This window comes from Micropterus salmoides, unplaced genomic scaffold (assembly GCF_014851395.1).
Source record: "Micropterus salmoides isolate LMB-PRFRI ecotype aquatic unplaced genomic scaffold, ASM1485139v1 Ms_hic_scaffold_9, whole genome shotgun sequence".
Classification (NCBI taxonomy): domain Eukaryota; kingdom Metazoa; phylum Chordata; class Actinopteri; order Centrarchiformes; family Centrarchidae; genus Micropterus; species Micropterus salmoides.
Window position 1 is genome coordinate 2,149,955 of NW_024044681.1, and position 10,348 is coordinate 2,160,302.

Here is a 10,348-nt window from a genome sequence, read left to right on the forward strand (position 1 = left end):
CCGGGAGCAGACTCTCCAAACTCTGCGTTGCATTGGCTGATATGTCCTTATTCTACCCTACAACACTTCTAAAGTAATAAGACTGAAACGTGACACTGATCAATAAAACATCATCTTGATATTAGCAAAAAATTGTATTTGCACACAATTACACAGTTGGCTAACATCAACACAAGCACATGATGACCTTCACAGCCTTCAGAGTTTCAGTCCTCTTGCAGAGACCTTTTGTATTCATGCGTCTAGTCTTGTATTTTATCAGGTCTGAGTGCAGGTGCTAGCAACAATTTGTAAAAATCCATAAAGGCCCCATTGTCCTGCAGTCAGATATTCTAAATTACATCCGGAGCCTCTGATACGTCCTGCTAACAACGCTGTTGGACAGGCCGGGTGTGTGTGAGAGCATCAAGCTGTGAGAGACAAGTGTGTCTTTCAATAAACACCTTAAACATCATTCTAATAAACATGTTAAACATTACCCTAGTATTTAGTAGCCATCAAGCTAAGCATATGGGATATTTTATACCTACCACAGTATCTTTGTAGTCGTATTTGCATCTCCTCTTCTGTAAAGCACTTTAAATTTAAAATGAAAGGAGCTCTATAAATAAACTTGCTCGCAAATTGTAGTTCATATTCTGAAGAAACATCTCACGTAATTGTGAATAAAACAATTAAAACATTTATGAGTATACCCATGATGAACTCGGTGTGTCTCCGACAGAGTAGGAAGCTCTGTGTCCGGGGCCCCGGGGATCAAGACGACGAGGAGACTGATGTGAAAACCAGCGACGTGGGCGGATTCAGACGACTCTGTCTCGCTCCAGGTCAAAACTGAAGAGGTGTGACAGTCCATCAGCAGAGTCTGGGAAGTGTCACCTCACACTCACTTACTGGCTTCGGGGACATTAAAGACGCTGCACTGCGCTGATCTGGCTACCTGTCCAAGAATTCAACATCTTCGTGATATTAGCTCGGAGAGGGAGGAGAGGCAGGGACGGCTCCCGGGCGTCTGCAGGGGCTCACAGGAACTTCTAGGAAATGAGGTATTCAGAAGAGCTCGGGATTAAGGAACAGACAATTGATAAGTCACCTGGGAAGCTGCAGAGGACGTCCAGCGGTTGATTGTTTTACATGAGCTGCAGCTGCAAAAATGTCAGATTTACAATACAATCAGTAATAAGACACTTTCTACCCACTTCTGAGCAGATTTATTTCTATTCAAGTAGCAACAACAAATCAAACACAACTCTGAATCAAAAGATAAAAATCCTTCAACATCTTCATTTCTGTCTGATTTACACGTATCTCATTTATTGGACATTTAGAAATAAATAAAACGGTTGGTGGTGATGGTGCAATGGATAAGACCATGCCTTTGGCGTGAGAGACCCGGGTCCCCATGTGACCCATCCACCACTGTGTCCCTGAGCAAGACACTTAACCCCGCGTTGCTCCAGAGGCGTGCGGCCTCTGACTTAAATAGCAATTGTAAGTCGTTTTGGATAAAAGCGTCAGCTAAATGAATTAATGTAAATGTAAAATAAAACGCTAGCGTTCCGAAACATCGCCATTCTGAAACGGCGTATCGTGAAAGTTTTGAAACTTTGTGAGGCAACAAAACTACTTGGTTAGGTTTAGGAAAAGAACATGGGTTAAAATAACCACGTACGCCAGTTAACATGTAAGTTAACTAACGTCACTTTGGTAATTTATGCAATTTATGTAACTCGCGTAACAAACAAAAAATATTTAATGTTGACTTTTTGTTTCACACAGGACACAAACCCCGGTCTCCGGGTTCAAAGCCCGGGTTCTGGCCCGCCGTCCACCTCAACCACCTCCTTACTCAGTCTTTTCTGTTAAATATATTTTACCTGCCTTTACCGTCAAAGACTGACGCTACAGGGTTTCCCCCACTGCGTTGAACTATGACGGTAAAGGGATCCCCAGTGCGTCACAAACTGATTCCTTGCGTCCATATATGTCGAGCCGGGGAGTGAGAACGGGTTGTCGATACCCGTCTAATAGAGAAGTTTGTTGTTTTGTCCAACATGTAAATATTGTGGGTATTGTAGCCTCGAACGGACACCAGCCGGAGGGTAAAAGTCGTATTTTTTTGTGCTGATTTGTTTGTGTGATTCTTTCACGTCTGAGGAGAGTTTTTAGAGATGTGTCGGCGCCGCTTCGGGCAAGATGACAGCTCATCGGGATGACTGACAGGTGTTGGGGTGAAAAGTTGACCGTCAGACGGGGAAGAGGGCAAAGCCAACACCAACGTCACTCACAGGGGGAAAAGGTTTTCACAGCACAACTACAGCTGTATGACGTAAAGTCAGACTCACATTAAGTTACTTCTTCATACCCAAACTTTTACTTAAAACACTTTCTCTACAGAGAATGGTGCAGGATAGGATCACCAACTGTTGGATGGATTGCCATAAATGTTCATGTTCCCCAGAGGATGAATCCTACGGGCTTATGTGATCTTCTGACTTTTCCTCTGGCGCCACCATGAGGTTAACAATTCTGGTTTTGAGTGAAACATCTCAGCGGCTGTTGGATGGACTGTGATGAAACGTGGTTCAGACCTTCATGGTCCCCTCTAGCGCCATCATCAGGTCAGCGTGTTAATAGGTGTGTTTGACTTCATGCGGCGTGATGCATGCTGGTTAGGAATTGTGTCAGACTTTCGCCGGTGCTGCAAAACGTCACCATGTCACATGACATTAAAACCTTGCCGGATCGAGGCGGCTGCAGGCGCCGAATCTGGCGGTCGCAGTTGCTTTTCTCCGGCTGCACAAAGTTGGAACCGACTTTTGTCATTTTTGTTTGCAAATGCCGCAGGATCAGTCATTGATCTCCACCCACTGTAAGCTCATGCAAGGAGAATGTTTCCAACTTGACGGCGTCGCTTTTACACCCGCCCCTGAAGTCGCATGCAGCCCACATGTTGTCAAGAAAACACACGAGAAGTGAGACGTTTATTTTAATATAGTTTATATTTTACAAAGAGCAGATCGCTCGCTGATTTGAACCCGATCACAGTCCGACGGTCGGCAAGAATGGTGTAAGCTTGGCTTTAGAACCCACTGCATGTAAACAGATTGAATTCATGTAAGTCATTAACAATACTGGGGGAGCAACCAATAAAAAAGGAGCGCAGTAAAACGTCCTGTCCAGCCAACGCCTGTTTTTTAAATTTCACTAAATAAATCATGTTCATACAAGTTAATATTTTAGATAACAAGATTATGTTTGAGAACCACCGCTGTAAAGTAGGAAGTCAGACAAATGTTCAATATGTGCAATATTTTATTTATTTTTAGTACAAGTACTTTAGAATAGTACTTAATCACAATCAGGAATACTTATTTGAGTCCATAAAAGAAACAAAAATAATAAAGTAGGTAAAAAAGCCCGTAGTAAAACACAAATGTTGGATATGTACAGTATTATTCAGTATTAACGGAAGTTTAACGATAAATAGCCGGTAGTGTTGAGGTGGAATGGGTTAAAAAACACGTACTGGGACAGAATAACCCGAGTATTGAAACAGAGAGTATTGCACTTTAGTGTTACATTAGTAAGTACTTGAGTAAAAGTATTATTCAGGTTGGGAGCCCCTGCTACACAGTAAAGAGTCTTCCAGAATGGAAGCTGTCATCTCCTCGTCCTCCAGCTTCAGTAGGGTTGACCCTCTTTTCTCGGGTCGCTGCCGACTGAAACTGAAACCAGGGCTGGAAGAAGAAGTCGAGCGTGTTCGGTTGAAGTGCTGTCATGAAATCTGAGCTCTTAATTTTAACAGTACAAAGCAATAAAGTGGACCATTAATACACCCCCTCTTCCAGCCCTCCACCTCCCCGTCTTTTCTTCTTCTCTGGCCTCGCGCAGCCTGCGATGGTTTTTCCAGTGTGAAACGCCGGCCAGCAGCACCTTTGATCCTGCTCATCTGCGCGTGTCTCAGTCTGCCTACACTTTTCCCCTGCAGCCGTCCAACCGGCCGTCTCAAACGGCTCCGTGGAGAGCGTTCAATGACTGAACCCAGATGAGGTGAGGGACTCCTCCAAGCCGCCCCGGGGCTCCAGCATTCATCCCAAATGCTTTTATCAGCTGCTAAACGGGACTCGTCCGCTGAGCCAGATGACCTAATATATATATATATCGAGCAGTAATACATCTGATGGAGTGGCTCTGTTTACAGAACGAGTGTTCTCAGCTGCCGCTCAGAGATGAAAAACGCTGTGGGAGATTTTATTGGTCCTGCTGGAGAAATTGTCTTTTCCATTGGCCGCTAGCTTCAGAGATCAGAGGCTGCTTTCACAAAGATCTCTCAGAGTTAAACCAGTTTTACTCTGAGATAGGCCTGAAAGTTGGCATTAAATGTATTTTCTTTACTTCTTCTGTGATCAGAAAGCAGTTTAAAACATATTAAAACGATAACCAGCCTCAGCCTGAGACAATAATTCACCAAAGTGACGGCACATTTCAAACTAAAAAAGCTTTTTGTTTTGAGTTTCATCAATTTATGGCCCTTGCTGATAAAAAGAGGAAAACAGATCGAAGCTGCGACACTTTTAACCTGAAACGGTTTCAACTCATTGTGGGTTGTGTTATGTCGTATTTCTGGTTTCATTTTGATTGATCTGTCACTCCAGGATTTCTGATTTCAGCTTCTGAAATTGAATATTTTCTGGTTTCCTTCCTCCTCCGTGACAGTAAACTGAATCTGTTTGGGTCGTGGACGACAGAAGACACTTGAGGACGTCATGTTGGGTTTTGGGAAACACTGATCGACATTTTGCACATTTCAGAGACCAAAACAACTAATCGATTAATCAATAATGAAAATGATCGTTAGTTGCAGCCCTGAACCCTCCCAATCTTATCTGACGTCACCTGGTCAGTCTTTAAGTGTGAGAGGCTGTAAGGGCCTGAAATAGTTTAATGGTGGCAGCGCCACTTTGCAACCTTAGTCCTATTAACTGGACTAAGCCAAATTGTGGTTTTGGGACTTTTTATTTTACCTTTTTTTACTTCCGTCACGGACAATTTGATCATATTCACTCCTCCTGCCAAGTAAATTAATTATTTCAAAATTAGCTGTGAGATTTTCAAATAATGAATTTAATATTTTTTTTATCAAAACAGAATCATAAACTTACATGTAAACATGTTTTTTAAACGATGGCTTCCCCCTATCACCCCATGTTTAACTTCACAACGTCTGCGGAGATGCAGACTTACTGAAGGACAGCAGAGAGCCCTCTTGCACGATTTGATGGCGAGACCCCTCACGGACTGACAGGGTACGAATGTACCTCAAAGTCCGTGCGTCCGTGAATGTAGAGTTGGGGATTCAGCCTCTGCAAAAGGAGGTTACTGATTAAAAGTAAGCATTAGCCAGCTGATTGTTTAGCTATGGGTGGTTCATAAATTCACCCATTTAAAGATTTTGCAAATTTTTCTTCTAAAAATAACCAAAAAAATACCGGATCAATAAGTTTTTAACGATCGCTAGGCAGGAAGACCCAGCAGGGAATGATGAAGCGGCATTGTATTCATCTTTAGGCGTCATATGTACACTAAGGTGACCAGATTTCTGAAATGAAATCAGAGGACATTTTTAGTTTGGTGGTCGGTATGTGATTAAAAAATATAATGTTAATATATATGTAATAAAAATAGGGACAGTTTTGGTTTTATAATCTGTTAAATACACCTCTTCAGAATGAAATCAAGTCATTTTGAGCTAGAATCTACCTTTCTGTTATTAAGTAGAGGCTGCAATCACTTTCTGGAAGTGGAATACTACATTTTATGGGTTGTAGTGGCCATTTAAAGGTATTTCAACAGGTAAAAAGGACTGCATTGGTTGGTACACAGCAAGTTAATTAATGTAGAATCATAAGGATATACTGCAAAAGAGATTGTGTCTTTATTTTATATATAACTCAGCAGTAAGTCGTGTTAATTAAAGGCTACAGTCTGTTTTCCAAATATAAACAAGGATATTAGACACATGCCTGCCAAACACACAATCCATCTGCAACAACAGGCTTCTATTATTGCCTTTAATCATGTAAACGTCACGCCTGAATACTCTATAAACACTTATTTGGCCACAATGTGATTATTCCATTAAAAGAAACGTATCACAAAAACAAATCTTTTCTGTTACCACGGACGTAAAGTGATGTTTATTCGCACGTTATGTCTGTTTGATCCAGATAAAAGCAGCTGTAGTTTTAAAAAGACTGGACGATACAGCTTTAACATACAGTCTATGATTAACACACAGTTAAAAACGGGGACAGCTCCAGACGTAACGGCGGACATCTGGTCACCCTAATATACACGCTTGACAAGCATCAATTCTACGTGTATAGGAGACGCCCCCAGGTCCATGTGTAGGTTCAAACTAGCTAGCTAGCAAAGTTTGTGTTTAAGGCGTTGAAAGTCCCTGGAGGCAAAAGGTTTGTGCCTAAACCTCAGTAGGTAAACACATGCATGTCGACCTCCTTTGTGTTGCAACGCTGTAGCAAACTGCAGCGTATCATGCACACGCAAAATCGACGTTTTGCGTACTATAGCCACGGTTTTGTCAAAGCGTGTATTCATGATGCCTGAGATGAGAACGGGTTGGACAGACAGATTTTTTTCTAAAACGCTAACTGCTGCTAACTGCATCTGTCTGTATCTATAGTTAGTTAGCTCGGTTAGCCGTGCAGCTAGCGGGTCTATTAGCTGACTCAGCCCCGGGGTGTCCAGAACCAAATCCGGCAAGAAAACCACCTCGGTACTTTATTCTCTGTCATCAAACTGGCCTCTGTCGGTCCGTCAGATCTACTACTACACTGGACACTGCCAAAAACTTCTACTTACAACAGGGTGAAGAATAAGGTAGAATTAAAAACCTGCTAGAAATAATGTCATGTATCCCGTCATTCTAATGAGAGAGACTAATGAAGAAAGAAACAAAGAACTTTCCATTAAAGAAAAGTTTCTAAGATGTTTGTGTAACATCTCTAAAGAACAGATGAACCCACCGTGTGTTGTTTGCTCTGTCCAGCTCTTTTAAAACCTCGACACTTGTCAAACACAACGTTTCTCTGAACTTTAGCAGCACAGTAAAGTCTGACAGGAACAAAGGCAGCAGTGTGAATGAAACTGTGAGAGAAAACTTCTCAGCAGCATCGGGTCCTTTATCTCTGACAAACAGGGATCAAACCAGTGTCACGCTTTCCCTCTTTTCCAGCATCCCCCGTCTTTTCCACTCACTTCCAAATGTCACTTGGCTGTTAGCAGCTCTCTGTGTGAGGGAGGTCTCTGAAACACTCAACATGTTGGCCGTCCTGAAACCCTCTCACGCAGCTGCAGCTCGTTTTCACCCTCGTCAAAGCAGAAAAGGCAGAAAGACGTTCTGTCCTGATAGAAATCACGGGAAGAAGGATCGCCGGATGTTTTAAAGCATCACAGATGATGAAAAAATACTCGTACGCTGAATGAAAGTGAAGTCTGAAATGACTGAGAGACGTTGATATAGTTTATTTCTTAAAAGTGGCCTGGAGAACAACAGGATGCATTATGGGAAGAAGGAAAGCCGACGAAGGCAGACCCTGGGTCCTGCCCTTCATGTGGATGTTACTTTGACACGTACCAACTATCTAAGCTTTGTTGCAGACCATCTACATCCTTTCATGGAAACGGTATTCCTTGATGGCGGTAACCTCTTTCAGCAGGATAATGCGCCCTGACACAGAACAAAAATGGTTCAGGAACGGTTTGAGGAACAACAAGTTCAAGGTGACAAAACGACTTGGCCTCCAGATTCCCCAGATGTAGACTCTCAGCTTCATCACAGAGCCCACCTGCAGTCAGGAAGTCAGACACAGAAACAGCACAAAATCCGGTCAATTTTCAAAATAAAATACCCGGAACAGACAACAATAAACAGTTAAATCAGACAAAAACGTAGAAGCACAAAAAGACAGCACTCATCACCAAATCAACAAAATCTAAATGTCTCGGCAAAATCCGGCAGGCAAAACGCTCTTATTCTGAAATGCTCCCCGCGGTAGTTGCTAGATGCACCCGTAAAGTCGAGGAACGAAAGCGAGCCACAGAGAGCTGTGAAGAATGTAGTAGAAGCAGAAAAAGGACAATTAAAAACAAGTCATTAACGCTCCACTGCTGAAATGCTTCTCGGAGGCTTCCAGTGGACTTTGACGCCGCGCACACGCAGCCTGTGTGAGTCCGGGGTGAAATGTAGTAGTCCGTTCCTCACAATTCCCATGATGCATGAGGATGAAGGGAGTTTTTTTTAAATGTGCTAATAAGTTCACCATTTGTTTGAAATAACACTCAACTGAGCTACACTTAATGGCCCGATATGGGGCCTCCTACTAGCCGGGGCCCTGGATCATCCACCCCCATGCACCCATTCTATCTGTGGAGGCCCCACCTTGCAACTTACCTGACCTTGGTGCCAGAAAAATACCTTCGGAGATCTAGTAGAGTCCATGCCACAGTGGGTCTGGGCTGTTTTGGTAGCAAAAGGGGGATCTAGAGAATATTAGGCAGGTGGTCATAATGTTACGGCTGATTGGTGTGTAAACAGCCACACCATCTAATATAATTTACAAAAAGTGAATTTGGGCTTCTCACATTTCCCCCAAACACAACTTAGATCACAGATTTGACATAAAATCGAAGCGGGAGAAGCAAAAGAAGGAAATATTGTTGATAACTTCCAGATCTCTAGAAGTCTTTCAACATAATTTAACCCTATTGGATTTAAAACAAAATCCAGAACTGCTACTAAATGAACCTTAAAGTAAAATCGTTTTGTTGTTTTTCGTCAATAAGTTTGCCATTTTTGAACAAAGTAAATTCTTGATATTTCTTTTGTTAGATGAGGATTATTTTTTATTTAAGTATGTTATTGATAAAGGTCTCTCTTCTGATATGTATCGACCTGAGCGTTCTGTAATCTGATCTGTTCCACCAATCAGAGCTGACAACGACTTCCACCGCTAATGGAGGCCACAGAGAGTCCACAATGAAAAGAGGGCAGTGTTTGAGAGGACCTCCTCCACACAGAGAGCGCGAGGGTCTGCTTACAAACAAACCATGTGGACTTCATTTAGGAGACGCGAGTAAATCCTGTAGAGAGGAAGGAAACATGAAGGGTCCGACCGGGTCGAGGTGAAAGGAGGTTGTGTACGAGTCACTGAGGAGATGAATGGAAAACACAGGAGAAGAAGGCTTTACTAATGTACAACTCAGAGGTTTTTAAAATGTTTCCCTGGATGACATCATGTAGAGAGGTGAGGCCTCAGGTGGGCAAACAGGACGTCTGTATGAGCAGCAGTGCAAGAAGTATTCAGGTCCTTTACTTAAAGGTGCAGTGTGTACGGATATTAGTTTAAAACATTTAAAAATGAATAATAGTGTTTCCCATCAACTAACGAGACCGTGGCGGTGTGACACCAAAATGTGTGACCTATCAGATTCTGCGACCCCAATGGGAAGTTAAGCGCCGGAGGCTTTGATGACGATGTGAAGCGGCTGCAGTTTGGTTGGGTTTAGGTACTAAAAGTACTTTTATGGTTAGGACATACATCGTCGTTTGGGTTTTGGTCACAGAATCTGATAGGTCACAGATTTTGGTGTTACAGCGGCACGCCACAGTCTAATTTATTCCGCTACAGTTTCACAATGAACAGAAAATATTTTTACGCATCTCATAACAACTGTACAGACCTCTAACGTTGTGTTTTGCGGGCGCTGCTGTGAGCTCGCAGCTGACTCGAGACAACCACTTTTCTTTTGAGGTAACTATTGTAGCGGTCTGTTTCACTCTGTGTCACTCAGAGGATTAAGCTAGCCGCACCTAAATTTGGAGTGCACACATATTCAAGCCTTTACGGTAAGCGGCCCAAAGCAAGCTGACAGGCAGGTTAGAGACTTTATCCTGTCAGTTTGTCTCTTTAATGTGAAGAGAGGCTGTGAAGACGAGAACCACGTACAACATTATTTATCAAACCGGGTCGGACTGGATGAATTTAGCGCGAGGAGGAAACACATGTGACAACGTCTGGTTTTCAAAATAAGGCGTCTGTACAGGATGGAAATAATATTAATTGGATTATATTCACAGAAAGTATAAAACATATTACGTGTCCATTAAAAGACAAAAAACACAACGGTAATTCTCACAAAAAACATCACGTCACAATTTTTGAAATTATTTGAGCAAAGCAATTTTAACCTAAGTTGATCAAATTTTTTATTTAATTTAAAATAAGGTGTACTTTTTTTAATGTTCAATTTATATATATATATA

General features: G+C 42.3%; 1 long non-coding RNA gene across 1 annotated transcript; it reads right to left on the minus strand.

Annotated features, from left to right (window-relative positions):
• Positions 1-530: 530 nt before the first annotated feature.
• Positions 531-7,232, minus strand: LOC119895878. The gene is made up of 3 exons (XR_005443123.1): positions 7,050-7,232; positions 696-1,034; positions 531-576 (listed from the first exon to the last, which is right to left on the minus strand). It is a non-coding gene; the product is annotated as an uncharacterized LOC119895878 (long non-coding RNA).
• Between the last annotated feature and the right edge of the window lie 3,116 nt (positions 7,233-10,348).